The sequence below is a fragment of the Entelurus aequoreus genome, linkage group LG02 (assembly GCF_033978785.1).
Source record: "Entelurus aequoreus isolate RoL-2023_Sb linkage group LG02, RoL_Eaeq_v1.1, whole genome shotgun sequence".
Lineage (NCBI taxonomy): Eukaryota > Metazoa > Chordata > Actinopteri > Syngnathiformes > Syngnathidae > Entelurus > Entelurus aequoreus.
In genome coordinates, this window is record NC_084732.1 from 69,162,207 (window position 1) to 69,184,320 (window position 22,114).

Consider the following 22,114-nt stretch of genomic DNA (forward strand, 5'->3'; position numbering starts at 1 on the left):
TTAGACTCACTCATTTACATGAAAATGCAATTAAAGCAACGAAAAGGATGTGCACATATTACATTACTAAGGAATACCACTACCCAAGGGGATTTTAAAATCAACAATGTAAAAGTTAGTTTCCGATTGGACCCATCTATTAACAACTGCAGTTTCTAAGAACATCAGTTCAAAGAATTAAGTCCAACCTATGTGGATGTGTGCCACTTCAACTGCCAAGAAGACCCATACTGTCACCCTTTAGATGAAAGGACATTGGTTCGAGTGTTCTAGAACAACCAAGGAACCACAAGCCTGCCATAAACTGGAAACTACTGGATCACCCATGTTACTGTCCACAGTGAAGCCAGTTTTACCTGCCATGGACTGAAATGTAAAACACCTCTTCTACGTACTCATGAGGTAAACATTTAAAATCTAAAAACATTGTACCAATTATTAAGCATGGTGGTAGACACTAGATTACCTCCAAATTCCCCAATTTCACCTCAAATCATAGCGATAGACACATATTTGATATCAATGAAAAATGTGTTCAATAATGCGTTATATTTGTTTTTTTCTTTGTCGGAAAAAAACGTAGTTTGTGAAGCAAGGTTGGTTGCATGAACAAAAGCACTCGCTCTCTGGTAATTTAACAATGCAGGAAGTGATCTCTGATCAGTGGGACTGACATTTTAACAGCCAGTCAGGTAACAGTATTAACTTGTTGTCTCGTAGTTGATTCTTTGCATAGAAGTGAGAAGAGAAACTAAAAATGAGTGCTGCAGAGAGCGAAAAATTGTCAATCAAACAGGAAAATTCACCACGACAGTGTCAGTTTTTTGGATTTTTTGAAAGCGGACCGTAGTCAGACCAATGTGGTCTGTTAATTATGCAAGGCTCTTGTCCCCATCAATATCGGTAATACCAGAAATAGTTCTTCTCAAGTTTCTCTTTGTTTACATTTTTACACTTTGCACTATTTTGTTACATTTTATTAAGCATTTCTTATGTGTTTCTTATTTTTGCAGCTTTTTAAAAGAGATTATTATTAAGTGTTCAATGTGATTTTAGAATTTTGTTTACATTGATTACGTTTTTTCCATGGTTGTGTTGACATTTCCTTTGCTTTCTGCCTTGATCGCTGAGGGGATTATAATCAGAGGAAGGTTACATTTCAAATGAAAATATTTACATCTAATATACTTTTCTTCTGGTCCTTATTTTTGATAGATTATAAAAAAATATCATTATTTTAACTATTGTCATACAATTTTGAGCCATATCGCCCAGCTCTACTAAAGACACATAAAAACTGGGTTTGGAATGGATAATGCAGGCAATAATTAAGCTTCTGAAATGTCCAGGGATGTGAGCATTCTTTGAGAGAAGAAAAGGGGAAAATTGAGAGGAAAAAAGGAATACTTTTTTTAGTAGATGATTTACTAACAATATTATAATTGAAAATGTAATGTAAAGTTCTATAACATGCGAGCAAAGAACTTAGAAAGTGTTTCCCATTTGGCAACTCCATCCTGTAGCAACGCCCCCTTGGGTAAAATACAATCACTCACGTCAAAAACATATCCCTGGCTACTAATAAATACTCTAGAACTACAACTGGTTCGGAACTAACAGTGTTCGGATTGTAATCATCCAAACATGATTAGCAACAAAGTGGACAGCCATCCACGCTGTGGTTCAGAAAAATAATAGACGTAGTTAGCTAGAATTGAGTGAGCTTGTTTCGGTGCTCCTGATCGTCTCCTCGTCCTCTAACTCAGTGTGGCGTGTAGGCAAGAGGAACAGCGAGGACCTGCGGTTGAGGCCATGATTCAACAACTTATTTTAAGGTCGCATTTTTATGGATATTTCATTAAAAAAAAACATAAGTGATATTTTGACAAATTTCATATGCTTGAATATTCTTCCCAAAGCTCCAAACCTAATAAAACATTTGTAGACCATGTCCGTGCCAGAAAAGCAAACTTTTTAACGAACCAATATTGCGAAGACGAGTGGTCAAAAATACAGCCAAAAAGCATCTGGTCAAAGTGAAACTTGGGTTACTTTAGTACTAAAACAGGCGTCTTCATTTACACAGGTTGGCTCACATTGTTTGGTTGGCAGCAATTAAGTATTTTTCTGACCATAGAGCGCACAGGATTATGAGGCGCACTGCAGAGGAGAGGGTCTATTCAGGTCTATTTTTATACAAAAGGCGCACCGAATTATAAGGTGCATTAAAGGGCTCATATTATGATTTTTTTCCACATTTAAAACAAATCCTTGTGGTCTGCATAACATGTAATGGTGGTTATTTGCACCAATATTGCACATATTATGTTTTACAGACCATCTTCAAGCTGCTTTTTGACCGTCTCTTCAGGATGCGCCGTTTTGTGGGCAGTCTAATTTACGTGCCTCCACTTCGACAGTGTCTTCTCTCCATCATATTTGTTGTACCGGTAGTTGTTAGTGCGTCCATAGCAAGTCTACTGACAGATATAAGTTAGAACTGTACACTATTTTGTATTGACAATGGCAATAGCGGAGAATGAATACCTGAAAAACCTCCTCGACCTCTGTTAAAACCCGTACAGTCACCTTCTCACACTCAGCCCCCTGGTTCACACCCGAGCTGAGGAAAATGAAGACGGCCGGGCGGGCTCTGGAGCGGCGGCGAAACTCCACTGGGCTAACTGTCCACAGACAGGCCTTTAGGGAACACCAAAAGGCCTTTGCAAGATCTCTCAGGGAGGCACAGTTACAATTTTACTCCAACATAATCAACAAAAACCCTGGCAACTCTAAAACACTCTTCTCCACCGTCAACCACTTTCTGCAACCACAGTCCTCCAAACACCATAACACAACAGCTGATCAATGCAACACTTACCTTGAGTTCTTCAGAACTAAGGTAGACAACATCCGCTCCCTCCTTTCTGGCCCCGTCACTCAAATTGTCCCAACCATCGTCCCACTGCCTCTGATCCCTAACCCCCTCTCATCTTTCACCAGCACTACACAGCATGAGATTGAGGACATTGTCAGAGGAATGAAGCCCTCTACCTGTGCTCTGGACCCTCTTCCCACCACCCTAGTCAAAACCAACATCTGTACAATAAGCCCCCTGATCACCAACATCATCAACCTCTCCTTTCAGACCGGATACATTCCACTAACTCTTAAGACCGCCATCCTCACCCCTCTTCTTAAAAAACCCTCCCTCGACCCAGACACCCTCTCCAACTACAGGCCCATCTCAAACCTACCATTCCTCTCTAAAATACTGGAGAAAGTAGTCTCCTCACAGCTTCAAACTCATCTCAAACTCAACAACATTAGCGAAAAATTTAAATCTGGTTTCCGTTCTGCCCACAGTACAGAAACCGCCCTGGTCAGGGTCACTAACGACTTCCTGATGGTGGCGGATGCCGGCTCCCCCTCTCTGTTAATCCTATTGGACCTTACAGCCGCATTTGACGCTGTCGACCACAACATCCTAATCAGTCGCCTTCAATCCACCATCGGTCTCAACAAAACAGCACTACAGTGGTTCAAGTCCTACATCTCCGGTCGGTCAGAATATGTCTCCCTGGGAGGTTCACATTCGCGCACCCTGCCTGTCACCTGCGGTGTACCCCAGGGATCTGTCCTCGGCCCCACCCTGTTCACCTTGTATCTGCTACCCCTTGGCCGTATCATCAGCAGGCATGGAATTTCCTTCCATTGCTATGCTGATGATACACAGCTCTACCTGCAAACAATGCAAACCTCACCCTCATTTCCAACGCCCCTCTCCATTCTCACCACCTGCCTGGAGGAGATAAAGGCATGGATGAGCATCAACTTCCTGCAGCTCAATAGCTCAAAAACAGTGGTTATGAAAATAGGCACCCCACACCAGATCAACACATGCCCCATAACCAGCATCACCTTCTCTGGACAGGACCTGCCACTCTCCCCAGTTGTCACCAACCTGGGAGTGAAAATGGACCCCCACCTGAACTTTGAAGCCCACATCCACTATCTGCGAAAAACCTCTTTCTTTCACCTCCGCAACATCTCAAGACTCCGCCCTCACTCACCCCAGCCGACACTGAAAGACTCGTCCATGCCTTCATCTCCTCCAGGCTTGATTACTGCAACGCACTTCTCGTCAGGGCAGCGAGGATCCTGACGAGAGTGCGCAAGCGTGATCATATCACACCTATCCTCAAATCACTCCACTGGCTCCCTATTGCATCCCGGACCCAATTTAAGATCAACCTGCTCACTCACCAATGCATCTACGGCAACGCCCCCTCCTACCTCAAGGACATAGTTTCCCCTCAACCCCCTACCCGCAGCCTCCGCTCCTCAAACACTAACCTCCTCAAACCCATCAGGACAAAGCTACAATCAATGGGCCGCCGGGCTTTCTGCTCGACCGCTCCCGAACTTTGGAACGCTCTCCCCGACCATCTTAGAGCACCACAGTCGGTCGACCGTTTTAAGAAGGGACTAAAAACCCACCTTTTTAGCACAGCTTTTATCTAATCTCTCTGCCTTCTTGTTTTTAAATGCACTGCTTGCTTATCTGTTTTTTATCCAGTGCTTTCAGGCTCTTATTTCTACGTTATCTATGTTTCTGTTTTATCTAGTGTGTGTCATGATTCATTTCTATTTTAGTTATTTTATTATATATTCTTACTTTCTATTTCTTTTTTTAATACTTTGTAGCACTTTGAGATTTTAACAAATGTAAAGTGCGTAACAAATGCAATTCATTATTATTATTATTATTATTATACCCCACAACAAGAGGATAGAGAAACAGAAAGACGTTAATGACTGCGGCATTGGCGCGGATTACTGTACAATGGGGGACACGCGCACATTTTCGGGACTTATGCAGATCCCAAATACACATCAGCAGGTATCAATAGATAAAAGTTGGTTTTGCACAATATTGCAAATCAAAACGCCAGACAAAAAAGTTTTGTTTACCATAATAGTGCGAAACTAAATACAGGTAACATATCTCCTAATAGGTACCATTTTGGGGTCCTTATACACACACACACTATAATAATAACTGTATGTTTTGTCCAGGGTGTAGCCCGCCTTTTGCCCGAGTGCAGCTGGGATAGGCTTCAGTACCACCCGCGAACCCAAGAGGGACAAGCCGTAGAAAATGGATGGATGGATAAAGCACAGCAGGTCTGACTACGGTAGCCATAATGTTTCACGTTCAATCAAGCGGTGCGGCTTCGTAGCTTACCAAAGTAGCACTAAAACATTTTGACAGATTTTTATTGGATTTTAAGTGCGCCTTATAGTCCGGCAAAATACGGTAGATGTTATCCTGCAGCATGCTACACACCTCTGCAAAGCTTTGCTATTAATTAACAGGAATGTATCATTGTTAACATACAATAGAAGCATTTTAGAGAGACTTCTCTGACTGTCATTGATTTTCTGCACGACCAGGGCAACACTGGAAAATGTTATTAATAATGAAGTGCAAATATTGACTGCATTTTTTAGTTCAGTTGAAAAATGCAAATTCACAGCTGCACATTTTCAAAGCATCTTTTTAGCAACAGCCCAGGGCTCCTTCTGAGTCACATTACAGAACTTCCACTCTGTTTGCCTTTGTTTAATGCGGAAAAGTATCTTATTGTTTCAAAATCAGTTGCATTTACCAAACAACTTCAATGTGCAGATAATGCAGGGTGTGTACTTTGGCTTGCTGTCTTTTTGACTTGCACAACAATAGCTTCAGTATCTTATCTGTCACAGACATTTCAGGAGAAAAAAACAACAGCATCACTGTTTCACAGTTTAGAGCCCACAAGAGTTAGTTGGTACAGGGTGGTAAAGAAATGTTTCCTTGTACCTGACTGATTAATATAGTCTGGACTGATTTTTTAGCATATTCTTTATTAGTAGTCTACTCAGAACATAAGACAGGCACCAATATTCAAATTGGTATGTGTCCAAAGCATAGACTTGTTCACAAAGTCAGATTTTGAATCGACTTTGCAATAAAAGTGACGGTTGTGAGTTGCAGAACATTCCAGATCGTTCCACTCTCCACCAACCTTTGATTGTCACTGTTGACTACGTTGGTTACCAACGACAAAGGAGGCCCAAGTTACCCCACACATGGATGAAATAGGACAGACAGTGGCGACATGTCCCCTGCACTTTTAAATAATGTTATGATGTTGAGTGAAGACAAATCAAACATTGGCGCCAGACGGAAAACAGTCGCTCAGGCTGAAGCTTGTCGTTTAGACCGCCTCAAAACTCATTCATTGGCTTTCTGGGGGTGTTGACTTCTTGCCAACGCGATACTGATTGACAGCACGCGGTGGTCAGATGCTACATAGAAGCCTGTTGAACTCCACACGGCAATATGAATCACAAACAAATAAGATTAAATAAAACATTTAAACATGAGGAGTTGGTAGTTCAGTTGCTGACTAAGGCTTGCACAAAGAATAAGAAGGCAAATTACAGCTGAAGTGTTTGCAATTCCCTTCAAACCAAACTCCAAACCCCTGTACTCAAGCCAGTTGTGTCCCCCCACTTGTAAAATCCAAATTTCGTCCCTGACCACACAGACGCATAAACAAGGCATAAATAATGATTGAAACTCTCGATCAGGTGTGTCAAACTCGTTTTTTGAGGCCTACATTACAATTATGGCTGCCCTCAAAGGGCCACATGTAACAGTGAACACATATAAATATACCATATTTTCTGGACTATAAGGCACACTTAGAATCTTTTTTTTTTCTCAAAACTCGGTGCGCCTAATGTACGGAATAATTCTGGTTTTGCTTGCTGACCTGGAAGCAATTTTATTTGTACATGGTGCAATGATAAGTGTGACCAGTAGATGGCAGTCAAACATAAGAGATATGTGTAGACTGCAATATGATGGCAATATGACTCAAGTAAACAACACCAACATGTTATCTGTTCCATTGAAAATATAGAACATTACACACATTGCTCAAAAATCTATCAAAATGATTTAGTACGACTTTGGTAAGCTATGAAGCCGCACCGCTTGATGGACTTTTATTGTGCTTCAACATACGTGTATTATTATGGTAAGACATATTATTATTATCTGGCGTTTTGTTTTGCAATATTATGCATAAGCAAATGTTCTTACCTTCTGGTACCTGCTGATCTGTATTTAGGATCTGCATAAATCCTGAAAAATTGCTTGTGACCGCCTTTGTAGTCCATGCCAACACAGCAGTCGATAAGCTTCTTCTTTTTCTCTATCTTCTTGTTATGGGACATTCATCCTCTGCTGTTGCCATTTCTAATATAAAGTAGTGTAAAATTCTTACTTATATCTGTCCGTAAACTTGCCATGAAAGCGCTAAAACATACCGGTGTGGTGAGTTTACATTATTCATCCAAAGAACTTTAGTCACTAGAGAGGTTTTTCACGCGACACATTTCCGGCGTTGTTGTTGTTTCCGGATGAGGAGATGCTGCTCCGTTATTAATTTAAGTAACGTCTGAATGTCATTTAACTTTAAATTAAGACAGTTAGCTCCATCTTTTGACACTTCTTCCACTCCCATTCTTGCACGCTACACCGCTACAACAAAGATGACGGGGAGGAGACGCTGCCGAAGGTGAGCCACGTAAATAAGACCGCATACAAAACAGTGCATCCGGAAGCGACTGTCAGAAAGCGGCTTGAAGGTGATCTGTAAAATATAATCTGTTGCGCTTCATATAGGAAAAAAGATCGAAAATAGACCATTCATCGGCAGTGCGCCTTATAATCCGGTGCACCCTTTGGTCCGGAAAATACCGTAAGTGTATAATAGCCTCGTTACACAATTTGCAATGGAACACTTTTTGATTACTTACATTTTTAGTAACAGATTGATGGATAACTTGCCTTGCTTGTTGCAGGATCAGATGATACAATATATAAATCTATAAGATTGGAGGCAGTTGTTTTTTTTGTCAAAATTTAACATTTTGTCAGAAAGTGCTTTATTATGTCCCGCCTTTTTTTGCAGGCCACAAATGACATGACGGGACACAAACTAATGCGACATATTGCATAAAATGAAGTGGCGGGGCCACATAAATAAAGGTGACATATCACAAAAAATGATGCAGCTGGCCACATAAAATGATATGGTGGGCCACTTTAAATGATGCGCGAGCAATGTAAAATATTTAGGCAGGACCATGTAAAATGATGCGGCGGGCCACATTAAATCATGTGGCGGTCTAGATTTTCCCCCAGGTCTTGAGTTTGACACCTGTGCTCTATATTTTGTCTGCTCTATAGACAAACCCAAATATTCAATACAAAAGAAGGATTTTTTTAAATATTGCAGTATTTCAATATACCGTATTTTCCGGACTATGGAACGCATCGAGATATAAGCCGCACCCACTAAATTTTTGAAGAAAAAACATATTTTTATATGTATTAGCCGCACCGAGCCGCAGATATAAGCCGCAGATATATACGCTGTGAAATATGTTGTTTATGCAGAAATATTTCGTAAATGTTCATTTGCATACCTTAATTGTTTCCAAACGATGTGTGTAACACAGCAGTAAAACGGCTGATCAAACAGAATAGAAGTCATCATCATGGACCCACTAGCTGCGTAAACTAGCTTATCAATCAGCTAAAGAGACTCAATAACTCCACGGTGACATTTTGGTGAATTTACTGAGGAATTTGTGAAACTGAAAAATACAAAAAGAATGCCATTGTAAATTAATAATACTAACACATACACTCATAGATGTGTTGGCATATTAGCTAATGCCAATGACGCTAGCTACATTACATTGAAATAGCACGGACAAATATACATGAAAACACTCCTACAGACATCACACATTGAACAAATTAGTAAGTAGGAATTGTTTTAGTGAAATCGTGAGACTTACAAACGTTGCTTGGATTGATGAATGAAGAATCCTTTCGAGCAGAAACGCTATGGACGATTTTACTTTCGGTTTGAGGCAAAAGATAGCGCCAAAGCACAAACAATAACAAACCATTTCAGTCCTCTGCTTGGGTTTAAAATAAACTTTTGAACTCAAAACATTATGGCAACAAGCGAAACAAAATCCATAAATTAGCCGCACCGGTTCATAAGCCGCAGGGTTCAAAGTATAGGAAAAAAGTAGCACCTTCTAGTCCAGAATTTACGGTACTATGATTTCCATACTGGAATGTTTTCCGACTATTCAGAAAAAAGGGAAGGTGTGTATACAACACCCACAAAACATTATAAGCAGAGTGAAAACAAAATCAGTGCCATATAAAATTCAGCACTTAAGCTTATAAGAATGCATCACACATCCTAATACATAATGACTAAATAGGTTCCCTGTGGCTGTGGCAGACATTTGCATTATCACACCGGTAATGAGTACAGTTTAAGCAGCGTTCTGTTAAGGTTATTGATTGTGTTTACAAATAGTCCACAACGTCTCAATTGTACGGCAGAGTTTGGAGGATGTTAAGACTATTTTGCCTTCTCGCCTGGAGTCCAATTTCGTATCCTACAGCCGCAGCATGAATAAAATTCCTGCAGCCTACAGAGAAGGTGTTTGTCCTTGAGTGCAGGTGCCGTATACCATCCACTTAGTAGGAGGGCGAGACATTCACAAAGGGATGATGTAGAGGAAGAGATGGCAGTGAAAAGGTGGGAAGCCAGCCGAGTCATACCAAAGACTATAAAAATGGGACCCATTACCTCCCTGCTTGGCACTCAGCATCAAGGGTTGGAGTTGGGGGTTAAATCACCAAAATGATTCCCGGGCGCGGCGCCGCTGCTGCCCACTGCTCCCCAAGGGGATGGGTCAAATGCAGAGGACAAATTTCACCACATCTAGTGTGTGTGTGACAATCATTTGGTCATTAATCTTAATGTACAGGAGTCCCAATGGGAACAATGTGGAGAATACAACCTGGCAACCCACTCTCAGCATGTCAGCATGTTGTGTACGTTCCCTGCAGCCTTGTGGGTTTTGACGTATATGAGTGTGGGCCCTTCACTTTCTATTGGTCTTGGCTATCAATTTCTTCCTCACTTTACCCCCTCGCTCTTCACTGTCTTTATCCACCTTGTCCCAATGTTATACTAAATATCTTCTTGAAATGCACTACTAGCAGTCATTGTTTATATTAATAAATCCACTAAAAAGGCTTTACTCACAAACATATTGTAATATGGCTGTCTAAGTTCCCTGTAAAAATAATGTATACAAAATTTAAATAAATAATGATTGAAAATGAGCAAATAAAAGTATAAGCTTTTGATATCTGCCCACTATTCGCATAAATACATTAGTCATTCAACTCAGAAGGCAATATTCTATTTTAAAACACGACTAGGTCTTCAACAGTTATTCAATTAGATCCATTAATATAATAGAAAATAATAATAATATAATACTAATAATAATAATAGAAAAAAAATATATAATTTTTTTTTTCCTTAAAATAAAATTAAGGCTATAAAGTAAGTTGTATCCGGTTAATCAAACAAACTAATAGATTACTCAATTACTAAAATAATCGATAGGTGCAACCTTAATGTCAAATAGGGTTGTAACGATAAACAATATAAATGATAACAGCTGTGAAACTCCTGACTGTTAGTATTATCGTTTTCAATTAAATGTATAAAAAAACCATGATTAATAACTGCATTTTGACAAACTCACGGACAGACTGGCGCTCGCTTTAACGCAACCCTTTCAAAATGAAACCGCAACATCAAATATGTTTCTCCTCCAACAGCATTGCACTCTTAAATGCACACTGAGACTCCACGGAAGTAGAAGCGATTGAAATGAAGTGAAATGAAGTGAAATGAAGTGAAATGAAGTGAAACGAAGCGATCGGCTCCGTTAACTCAGAGGAAACATTTTCAATGCAAAGTCCGTGTAATCTCCGCCGCCATGTTTTCTCGAGCCTAACGACGTAAGTCTGCATGCGCAAGTCTGCATGCGTAAGTCCGCATGCGCAAGCGCTGCTGCGCTTCAGTTTTCAGGAAGTAAGCAGTGTTGCCTAAAACGCATTAATAAATGACGTTTTTTCGTTAATTAAACATTTAAACGGTATTACTAACCGTCTGGAATTTTATCGCAGTTTATCATTATACTGTTTACCGTTACATCATTCTATACTCGAGGGGGAAAGAGACAGAGGTGTTTTAACGGTGCGTTCAAGGACTGCTGAACAGAATAGGATACCACAAAGCCCGCCAGAACACTCTTATCAGTGAGACATAAAAATACAAAACATGCAAAATAGTGGGGTTTCTAACTGTGGTACAATTTATTTTAGTTATTTAATAAAATCAACCAAAATATGTGTGTATAAGTACTTTTTGAGCTTGATTTAACAATACCATGATAATAATGATAACCATGGTAATTTTGGTATTAATAACCATGACATGAAATATTCATATCGTTACATCCGTAATGACAAAGGAGAACATACAAGAATGATTCATAAAATCACAAATTTTTACTCAAAATACTTAGCGATGTCATCATCTTGCTAAAGACAGTATTTTGTTTCCAAGTAACATTTTTCATCAACATTAAACTACTAAAAATTTGATTAAAGCACCAGGCTAATTTTTCAGCCATCCATGAATAACTTTTTTTTGTACCACTTTTTTTCCCATGTGTACCATTCTGATATTTTTATTTTACTGTTTTTTGTAAACAGGCCAAAACCAAAGCATCTAAAAACTGTCCACAAGTGTGATTGTTTGCCGACACCAGCGTTATTTTTGTTGACTAATAATTTCCATCTTAGTTATCAATTTTCCCCTCACGAAAATAAGACGATAGCGAATCAAAACAAATGCACATTGACTAAGACGACAACAAAATTAACTGACATTTTAGTCAATAAATAAAAATGAGAAATCCAATCATATTTAATTATGTCTTATAGATAAGGGGGACAAGTTAGAAATATATCCAATCATGCAGCTCTGTAACAGCGTACATATGAAAGAGGGGCCAGAAGTTAGTAACAAAGATGCTTTTTTGTGAGATAAGAAAGTTGGATTTCTCACTGCCAAAACAAAACTGTGTATTTAACGTGTACCACATCGTAATATGTGCACACCTGGGAGAAAATGAAGAGGACACTTTTTTTCCCAACGCTATGTGATGCCATCAGCAGGCTTGTCATTGTGACATCTACACAACTGTAAGTTAAAGGGCCTGATTTACTACAGCTTTGCACATACTAAAACACTTGCAAACCTAATAGCACACGCAAAGCTGATCTACTCAACACATGCATTGTAGAGGTGGGAATCTTTGGACACCTCATGATTCGATTACGATTCAGGAGCTACGATCCGATTAAAAATTTATTATTTATTATTGATTGATTATTGATGTGTACATCAATAATCAACTTTTTTTTTTTCATTTTACTAAGTAAGCGTTTATTATTTGCAACTCTTAAAAACAGTGCATTTGTAATAAGAAACAGTTAAATTAATTTCTATCACCATCCATCCATCCATCCATTTTCTACCGCTTATTCCCTTCGGGGTCGCGGGGGGCGCTGGAGCCTATCTCAGCTACAATCGGGCGCAAGGCGGGGTACACCCTGGACAAGTCGCCACATCATCGCAGGGCCAACACAGATAGACAGACAACATTCACACTCACATTCACACACTAGGGCCAATTCAGTGTTGCCAATCAACCTATCCCAGGTGCATTTCTATCACATTAAAAAAATTATGGAAATGTGTGCAAAACTGTAACATAAATGCCCTAAAATAAAGGAGCTGGTCGGATCTCTCGATGAGGTGGTTCGCTGTAGTCAGCCAAATTTCAGAACTGTCTGCATTACTTTTTTTATATCGATTATCGATGCTTACTAATCGATTTTAAAATTGTCCATTTCGGAAATTGCGATGCGTTTAAAAATCGATGATTTCCCCTAACTCTAGTGTGCAAAGTGTATTGCGTCTGTTAAGAGAGCAGAATTGTGCAAACCATTTTGCGTGTCTGTCTTAGTCAATATGCAGACTATTGTTCATTAAAATGCACAATACTGGCAGGAGACGATGCAAATATAATTAATTAGCATGCAAAGTGTGATTTATCAACACTCATCACTGTTTTGCGAGCACTAGTTTGCGTTTTATTTAGCAGGTGTCAGAAGGACGTGCAAAGTGACAGTTCCACACACGGCTGCAGGATCGGTGCTCGCGCTGCACAGACAGACAATGGACAGACGAGAATCAGAAATACAAAAATATTAGAAATATGGTCTATACAGCAAGATCATTTTATAATTTTATAGCTGCTAGAGGACTTAAGGGGCTGTCTAAAACAAATACAATTGATACGTTTTGGGCTTCATTTAGGATTTATTTAATGACGTTCATTTTTTTCACATAGAATATATATTCTTAGAATATTTCTTAAATGAAAAAAAAATTATTTAAATATGGATTTTTTTTTGCATCTTGAGTCGAGCAAGTGCAGCCTTTTCCCAATGAGCGCACCCTTGGCGGTAAAAATAGATTAATTAAAAGTGGTTTAATTGTGCACTAAACGTCTGCTTCTAAAATGCCCATAAAAGTGGTGGATGTCTCCTGCATGTTTGAAAGGTAGGAGCATGATAACATTAATGTGCAGTAGGGTTGTACGGTATACCAGTATTAGTATAGTACCGCGATACTAATGAATCATATTCGGTACTATACTGCCTCTGAAAAGTACCGGTCCTCCACCATGGTGACAAATAAAGTATGTTTCTTACAAGTATCATCTCTGCGGGACTAGGAGTAGCTAAACATGTTTCACTACACACCGTAGCTCACCGGTGTCAAAATGTAAACAAACGCCATTGGTGGATCTACTCCTAACATCCACTGTAATGATACCAAGTACAGTAGCGTATCTAGTCGATACTACTATGATTACGTCGATATTTTTTGGCATCACAACATCTTCTTTAGTTTTTTTTTATTCATATTATGTTTATAAACTCAGGAAATATGTCCCTGGACTCATGAGGACTTTGAATATGACCAATGTATGATCCTGTAATGACTTGGTATCGGATTGATACCCAAATTTGTGGTATCATCCAAAACTAATGTAAAGTATTAAACAACAAAATAATAAGTGATTATTACATTTTAATAGAAGTGTAGATAGAACATGTTAAAAAAGAAGGTAAGCATATATTAACAGTAAATGAACAAGTAGACTAATAATCCATTTTCTACTACTTGTCCTTAATAATTTAGACAAAACAATTGAAGGGAAAAGGACACAATATGTTACTGCATATGTCAGCAGCTAAATTAGGAACCTTTGTTTGCTTACTTACTACTAAAAGACAAGTTGTCTAGTATGTTCACTATTTTATTTAAGGACAAACTTGCAATAAGAAGCATATGTTTAATGTACCCTAAGATGTTTTGTTAAAATAAAGCCAGTAATGCCATTTTTTATGGTCCCCTTTATTTATAAAAGTACCGAAAAGTATTGAAATAATTTTGTTACCGGTACTAAAATACTGGTATCGGGACAATACTAATGTGCAGTAAATTAGAGTGTCTCCGTGGTGATGCCCCCGTATAGTACACGCAAAACCCTCATTTAGATAGGGCAGTCTGCTCCACTTTTCAATTGCACCTGCAGTGTTAGTAGATCACATGCAACACGCTCACTAGTAGTACACACAATCTTATAGTTTACACACACTGTTTAGTGGGTGGTATTTGGCTCTTAGTAAATCAGGCCCTAAATTTACTTAGACTTAGACTTAGACAGACTTTATTGATCCACAAGGGAAATTGTTCAACACATTAGCTCAGTTTCAAAGGATTGTAAGGGTAAGGATGGAAAGGATAGTGCAGTTATAAAGTAGACTACAAATGTACTGTAGTAGCAATATAAAATACAACATATATGTAATATTTACATATTATATATACAGTATATATACTAGGGGTGTAACGGTACACAACATTTTTGCTTCGGTACGTACCTCGGTTTAGAAGTCACGGTTCGGTTCATTTTCAGTACAGTAAGAAAACAAAAAAATATAAATGTTTTGGTTATGTATTTACCAAATTTGTAAACAATGGCTTTATCCTTTTAACATTGGGAACACTATAATAATTCTGCCCACGTTAATCCACATTAAACTGCCTCAAATTGTTGCTCAGATTAAATACAATGACAAAACTTTTCTTCTACATATAAAAACTGCAACATTAAACAGTTTCAAGTCAACTCATCATGCTTAATTTATTACAGCATTTGAGAAGCCTGTAGTTGATTTTTATTATGTAAATGTTATATTTTTATCAACATGTGATAGCAGGGACCCTGCCATTCAAAACTAGGCTGCTCCATTACTAATGATTAATGTAACTATAGCTGAAAAAATAGTACAATAGCAATAGGAGAGACTATTCATACTTAACACCATGGAGTTCATGTAGGCTTAATGATGCAGTTACATTATTACATCAACTATCAGAGACAGAAACTCTTCATTTAACATAATGTCCTTTTTTGCTGCTTCAACACAGCTCAATCAACACAGAAAAAGGTAAAGTGAAATAACAGACAGACAGGGCTTTGCTGTCCGTAACACACACACACACTCACACACACACGCACACACACACACACACGCACACACGCACACACCGCAAAATGAGCTAATGTTACGCTAAAAGCGAATTAGCCTTCACCTCAAGCCAGGACTGCGAGCGAGCTTAGCTGCAGTTTATATTTCTAGAAGGTCAACGGGCTCATAGTGACGTTACTAGTAGTTGACTGGGAGGTGTTTATTATAATTTGGGGAGAGTCCGCCGCCTGATGCTTACCTGCTAAACGTTAAGCACTGACTACATGCGCTCTGAATACGCACTGCTGATTGGCTGTTACCCCTCTGAATATGCACTGCTGATTGGCTGTTACCGCTCTGTATGTAACCAATCAGATGGTTGTGTGGGTGGGACAATGCTGGGTGCTGTGTACTGACAGAGACAGGCAGAAGGAAGCGGAGCAGCTTGTTAAGACTTTAGCTTAGCTTAATATGTTCGTATGGAAACTCGTTCAGTACACCACCGAACCGAACCGAAACCCCCGTACCAAAACGGTTCAATACAAATACACGTACCGTTACACCCCTAATATATACTGATATATTATATTATTATATTATATTTGTATTTACTATTAATTTCATCTGCGTAATATCGCTAAAATTTGTTCCATTTTGTCCACCAGCGACGCTGAGATCATTATTCATGCGTTCGTTACGTCTCGTCTAGATTACTGTAACATATTATTTTCGGGTCTCCCTATGTCTAGCATTAAAACATTACAGTTGGTACAAAATGCGGCTGCTAGACTTTTGACAAGAAGAAGAAAGTTTGATCATATTACGCCTATGCTGGCTCACCTGCACTGGCTTCCTGTGCACTTAAAGGCCTACTGAAATGATTTTTTTTTATTCAAACGGGAATAGCAGATCCATTCTATGTGTCATACTTGATAATTTTGCGATATTGCCATATTTTTGCTGAAAGGATTTAGTATAGAACAACGTCGATAAAGTTCGCAACTTTTGGTCTCTGATAAAAAAAAACCTTGCCCCTACCGGAAGTAGCGTGACGTTGTCAGTTGTTCACTCCCTCATATTTTCCTATTGTTTTCAACGCAGCTAGAGCTATTCGGACCATTACCCCATTAATTTGAGCGAGGATGAAAGATTTGTGGACGAGGAACGTTAGAGTGACGGACTAGAATGCAGTGAAATACATATTTTTTTTCGCTCTGACCGTAACTTAGGTACAAGCTGGCTAATTGGATTCCACACACTCTCCTTTTTCTATTGTGGATCACGGATTTGTATTTTAAACGACCTCGGATACTATATCCTCTTGAAAATGAGAGTCGAGAACGCGAAATGTACATTCAGTGCCTTTTATCTCCACGACAATACATCGGCGAAACGCTTTAGCTACGAGCTAACGTGATAGCATCGTGCTTTAACTGCATATAGAAACAAAAAAATTAAACCCCTGATTGGAAGGATAGATAGAAAATCCACAATACTATTAAACCGTGGACATGTAAATACACGGTTAAAGGCCTACTGAAATGATTTTTTTTTATTTAAACGGGAATAGCAGATCCATTCTATGTGTCATACTTGATCATTTCGCGATATTGCCATATTTTTGCTGAAAGGATTTAGTAGAGAAAATCGACGATAAAGTTCGCAACTTTTGCTCGCTGATCAAAAAAACCTTGCCCCTACCGTAAGTAGCGTGACGTCACAAGCGGTAGTGCTGCTCACAATTCCCCGTTGTTTACAATGGAGCGAGAGATATTAGGAGCAAGAAAGTGACGATTACCCCATTAATTTGAGCGAGGATGAAAGATTCGTAGATGGAGAACGTTACAGTGAAGGACTTGAGAGGCAGTGATGGACGTATCTTTTTTCGCTCTGACCGTAACTTAGGCACAAGCTGGCTCATTGGATTCCACACTCTTCTTTTTCTATTGTGGATCACGGATTTGTATTTTAAACCACCTCGGATACTATATCCTCTTGAAAATGAGAGTCGGGAACGCGAAATGGACATTCAGTGCCTTTTATCTCCACGACAATACATCGGCGAAATGCTTTAGCTACGAGGCTAACGTGATAGCATCGGCGAAGGTTAACAATGCTGTGCTAACGACGCCATTGAAGCTAACTTAGCAACTTAGCAACCGGACCGCACAGAGCTATGCTAAAAACATTAGCTCTCCACCTACGCCAGCCAGCCCTCATCTGCTCATCAACACCCGTGCTCATTAATTATGAAATGAAAACAGAGCTTTTTGTATAGGATTCTACGGGGTACCATAACTTCCGTTAAACTGACTTCGTCACACGCATACGTCATCATACCGCGACGTTTCAGCCGGATATTTCCCGGGAAATGTTAAATGTCACTTTATAAGTTAACCCGGCCGTATTGGCATGTGTTGCAATGTTAAGATTTCATCATTGATATATAAACTATCAGACTGCGTGGTCGGTACTAGTGGGTTTCAGTAGGCCTTTAATGCTTTCCAGGCTGGCGAAGGTTAACAATGCTGTGCTAACGACGCCATTGAAGCCTACTTAGCAACCGGACCTCACAGAGCTATGCTAAAAACATTAGCTCTCCACCTATGCCAGCCAGCCTTCATCTGCTCATCAACACCCGTGCTCACCTGCGTTCCAGCGATCGACGGAAGGACGAAGGACTTCACCCGATGCGTTTGGCGGCCCGGAGACGTAGGAAGTCAAGGTGAGGTCGGCGCCTAGCGCGTCTGCTCTCCAACAAAGTCCTCCTGGTTGTGTTGCTGTAGTCCGCTGCTAATACACCGATCCCACCTACAACTGTCTTCTTTGCAGCCTTCATTGTTCATTAAACAAATTGCAAAAGATGTCCAGAATACTGTGGATTTATGAAATGAAAACAGAGCTTTTTGTATAGGATTCTATGGGGTACCATAACTTCCATTTAACTGACTACGTCACGCGCATACGTCATCATACCGCGACGTTTCAGCCGGATATTTCCCGGGAAATTTAAAATGTCACTTTATAAGTTAACCCGGCCGTATTGGCATGTGTTGCAATGTTAAGATTTCATCATTGATATATAAACTATCAGACTGCGTGGTCGGTAGTAGTGGGTTTCAGTAGGCCTTTAAGATGTGACTTTAAGGTTTTACTACTTACATATAAAATACTACACGGTCTAGCTCCATCCTATCTTGCTGATTGTATTATACCATTTGTCCCGGCAAGAAATCTGCGTTCAAAGAACTCTGGCTTATTAGTGATTCCAAGAGCCCAAAAAAAGTCTGCGGGCTATAGAGCGTTTTCTATTCGGGCTCCAGTACTCTGGAATGCCCTCCCGGTAACAGTTAGAGATGCTTCCTCAGTAGAAGCATTTAAGTCCCATCTTAAAACTCATTTGTATACTCTAGCCTTTAAATAGATCCCCCTTTTAGACTAGTTGATCTGCCGTTTCTTTTCTTTTCTGCTCTGCCCCCCTCTCCCTTGTGGAGGTGGGGCACAGGTTCGCTGGCCACGGATGAAGTGCTGGCTGTCCAAAGTCAGGACCCGGGGTGGACCGCTCGTCTGTGCATCGGTTGGGGATATCTCTGCGTTGCTGCCTGTCTCCGCTCAGGATGGTCTCCTGCTGGCCCCACTATGGACTGGACTCTCACTATTATGTTAGATCCACTAGGGATTGGACTGTCACAATATTATGCTAGATCCACTCGACGTCCATTGCACCGGTCGCTCTAGAGGGAGGGGTGGGGGGTGGGGGGGGGGGGGGGGGGGGGTTCCCACATCTGCGGTCCTCTCCAAGGTTTCTCATTGTCCCATTGGGTTGAGTTTTTCCTTGCCCTAATGTGGGATTTGAACCACCAAGGATGTCGTTGTGGCTTGTGCAGCTATATAAATAAACATGATTGATTGATTGATTGATTGATTATATAACATATACAATATATAACAAATCCCAATTACTAGAGATAAATTATTTTTAAATGTAATATCGGAAATTATCGGTTTCGGTTTGCCGCTGTGTACACGGAGGTAGGGGAAGTACAGAGCGCCAATTAACCTTAAAAGCACTGCCTTTGCGTGCCTGCCCAGTCACATAATATCTACGGCTTTTCACACACACAAGTGGATGCAAGGCATACTTGATCAACAGCCATACAGGTCACACTGAGGGTAGCCGTATAAACAACTTTAACACTGTTACAAATATGCGCCACACTGTGAACCCACACCAAACAACAATGACAAACACATTTTGGGAGAACATCCGCACCGTAACGCTACATAAACACAACCTTGTTACATTGTTTAATGCATGCAGCGGGGCATCACAACAAAATTAGGCATAATAATGTGTTAATTCCACGACTGTATATGTCGGTATCAGTTGATATCGGTATCGGCAATTAAGAGTTGAACAATATCGGAATATCGGATATCGGCAAAAAAGCCATTATCGGACATCACTACCAACTACAATGTACAATATTACAGTATATGTAACAGTTGTAGCAAAAAAAAGGGCAGCAGAAAATACAGAGTAGATCCAGCAGAAAATATAAAATATAAACAAAGAGAGGTAGCTAACAAGCGGTCAGGTACAGGGGGCGGTATAGCTCCGTTGGTAGAGTGGCCATGCCAGCAACTCGAGGGTTCCAGGTTCGATCCCTGCTTCCACCATCCTAGTCACTGCCGTTGTGTCCTTGGGCAAGACACTTTACCCACCTGCTCCCAGTGCCGCCCACACTGGCTTAAATGTAACTTAGATATTGGGTTTCACTATGTAAAAGGACTTTGAGTCACTAGAGAAAAGCGCTACATAAATATAATTCACTTCACAGGTCATAGACAGATATCATCTATTGCTAAAACGTAATGTAATTTTGTTGACTACAACTGCACTAAAACACAATCGATTGGGATGACACACCTCTCACACAAAGTCAGCTGGGATAGACTCCAGCTCACATGGGACCTAAATGACAACTAATTGCATCGAAAATGGTGTACTAGTGACAATGAGAGAGGGGGGGAAACAACACTGCAGGACAGTATAAGCACCTTTGATACAAGACTGACTTAGTGTGTGGAGGCTGACACGATGTGACACTGACAACTATGCATCCATCTATCTTACAAGTGTGTGTGGGGGTGTGCTGGACAAGTCAATGAGCTCTGGAGCCCAAGCACTGATGCATTGATTAAGAATAAATAAAGGAGTCATCAATATGAAAATGAATCTTAAGAGCCACTGTGGACCTAAACAAGGTGATTCTGGTTGGCATGGTAGCTCTGGCTGCGTGTTATGATAACAGACACACATCATCTGTTCGCGCTCCATTGTTAGCGCTGACTGAGTGAGCGGATCAGCATCCATTGCTCCCCGGGATGCCCTGGAGGAGGTTACGCTACACTGACGCCCCCCCTGGTCGACGTTTACGGATGAATAACTCCACTGTCATAATGTGGGATTAAAAACCTCAAAAGTCTTACCTGGGAGAAAGGAGCGATTCATTCGAGAAGGGTGCGGGGTGGTGCTGGCAGGCGGGCTCAAAGTGTCTCTCGTCGCGGCGACAGAAAGCGTACCGGAGCCGACTGTAGTGCCGCCCCGGAACCAGCATAGCATTATAGCAGCTCACTGCGGCTGTCTGGCTGCCAGAGCGGGTTGGACGATACTGCAGGTTTTGGTATCGATCTAGTAGCAAGTCGATACAGGGCCAGTTTTGTCGCTACCGATACTGACACCAATATACCTGTATATATTTTTTTAATTTTGTTTTTAAAACAATAAAACGAGGCCGGTGTTTCATTTTATTACATACAATGTTTTTTGGGGGGTTTTAATGTCATTTTTGCCAATCTCAAACGCGCGCGTCAACAGTCTTATCCAGGGGTGTCCAAAGTGCAGCCCAATGTTGTTTTTGACAACCATCTTACATTTAGTCTTAGTCTTTTGGACTAAAATGCTTATTAGTTTTAGTCACATTTTAGTCACCTTGATATGTGATAGTTTTAGTCCAGTTTTAGTCCAGTTTTAGTCGACGAAAACTCAAAAGGGTTTTAGTCTAGTTTTAGTCGATGAAAAGTCAAAAAGGTTTTAGTCCAAAAAAAAAGAATAAAAAGTACAATATAAGTATATAAGTATAGTCTTTTAACAAATTAATTTAGGTCAATAAGTATCGGAGATTGCTGTTGGGCAGTGTCACACATAAGTTGTGAAAATAGCAGCAGATCTATAAGTTCAACCCATTGTAAGCTTGCAGATCTGCTATTTTCACAAATAATAACAATAAAGGAATGGTTTTAGACATATAAGGTTTCCACCCAACAGCAAATTTCTGATCCAAGGATTGTGTATTACACACAGATAAAGTGGTAACAGCGGAATCAAAGTTCATTACTCCAAAAAAGCCAAAAAACAAAAACATTCTACTTCAGCAATTGTGGCTTTATTTCTCAGAATTTGTTAAAGTACAATGAACA

General features: G+C 40.1%; 1 protein-coding gene across 2 annotated transcripts in view; it reads right to left on the minus strand.

Moving 5' to 3' along the window:
• Window positions 1-21,240, minus strand: part of LOC133638567 (amyloid-beta A4 precursor protein-binding family A member 2-like) — a 172,725-nt gene extending 151,485 nt beyond the window's left edge. For both annotated transcript variants that reach the window (XM_062031328.1, XM_062031335.1), the window contains exon 1: window positions 21,125-21,240. The gene's annotated coding sequence lies outside the window, so the exon portion shown is untranslated. The remainder of the gene's footprint in view (window positions 1-21,124) is intronic.
• Between the last annotated feature and the right edge of the window lie 874 nt (window positions 21,241-22,114).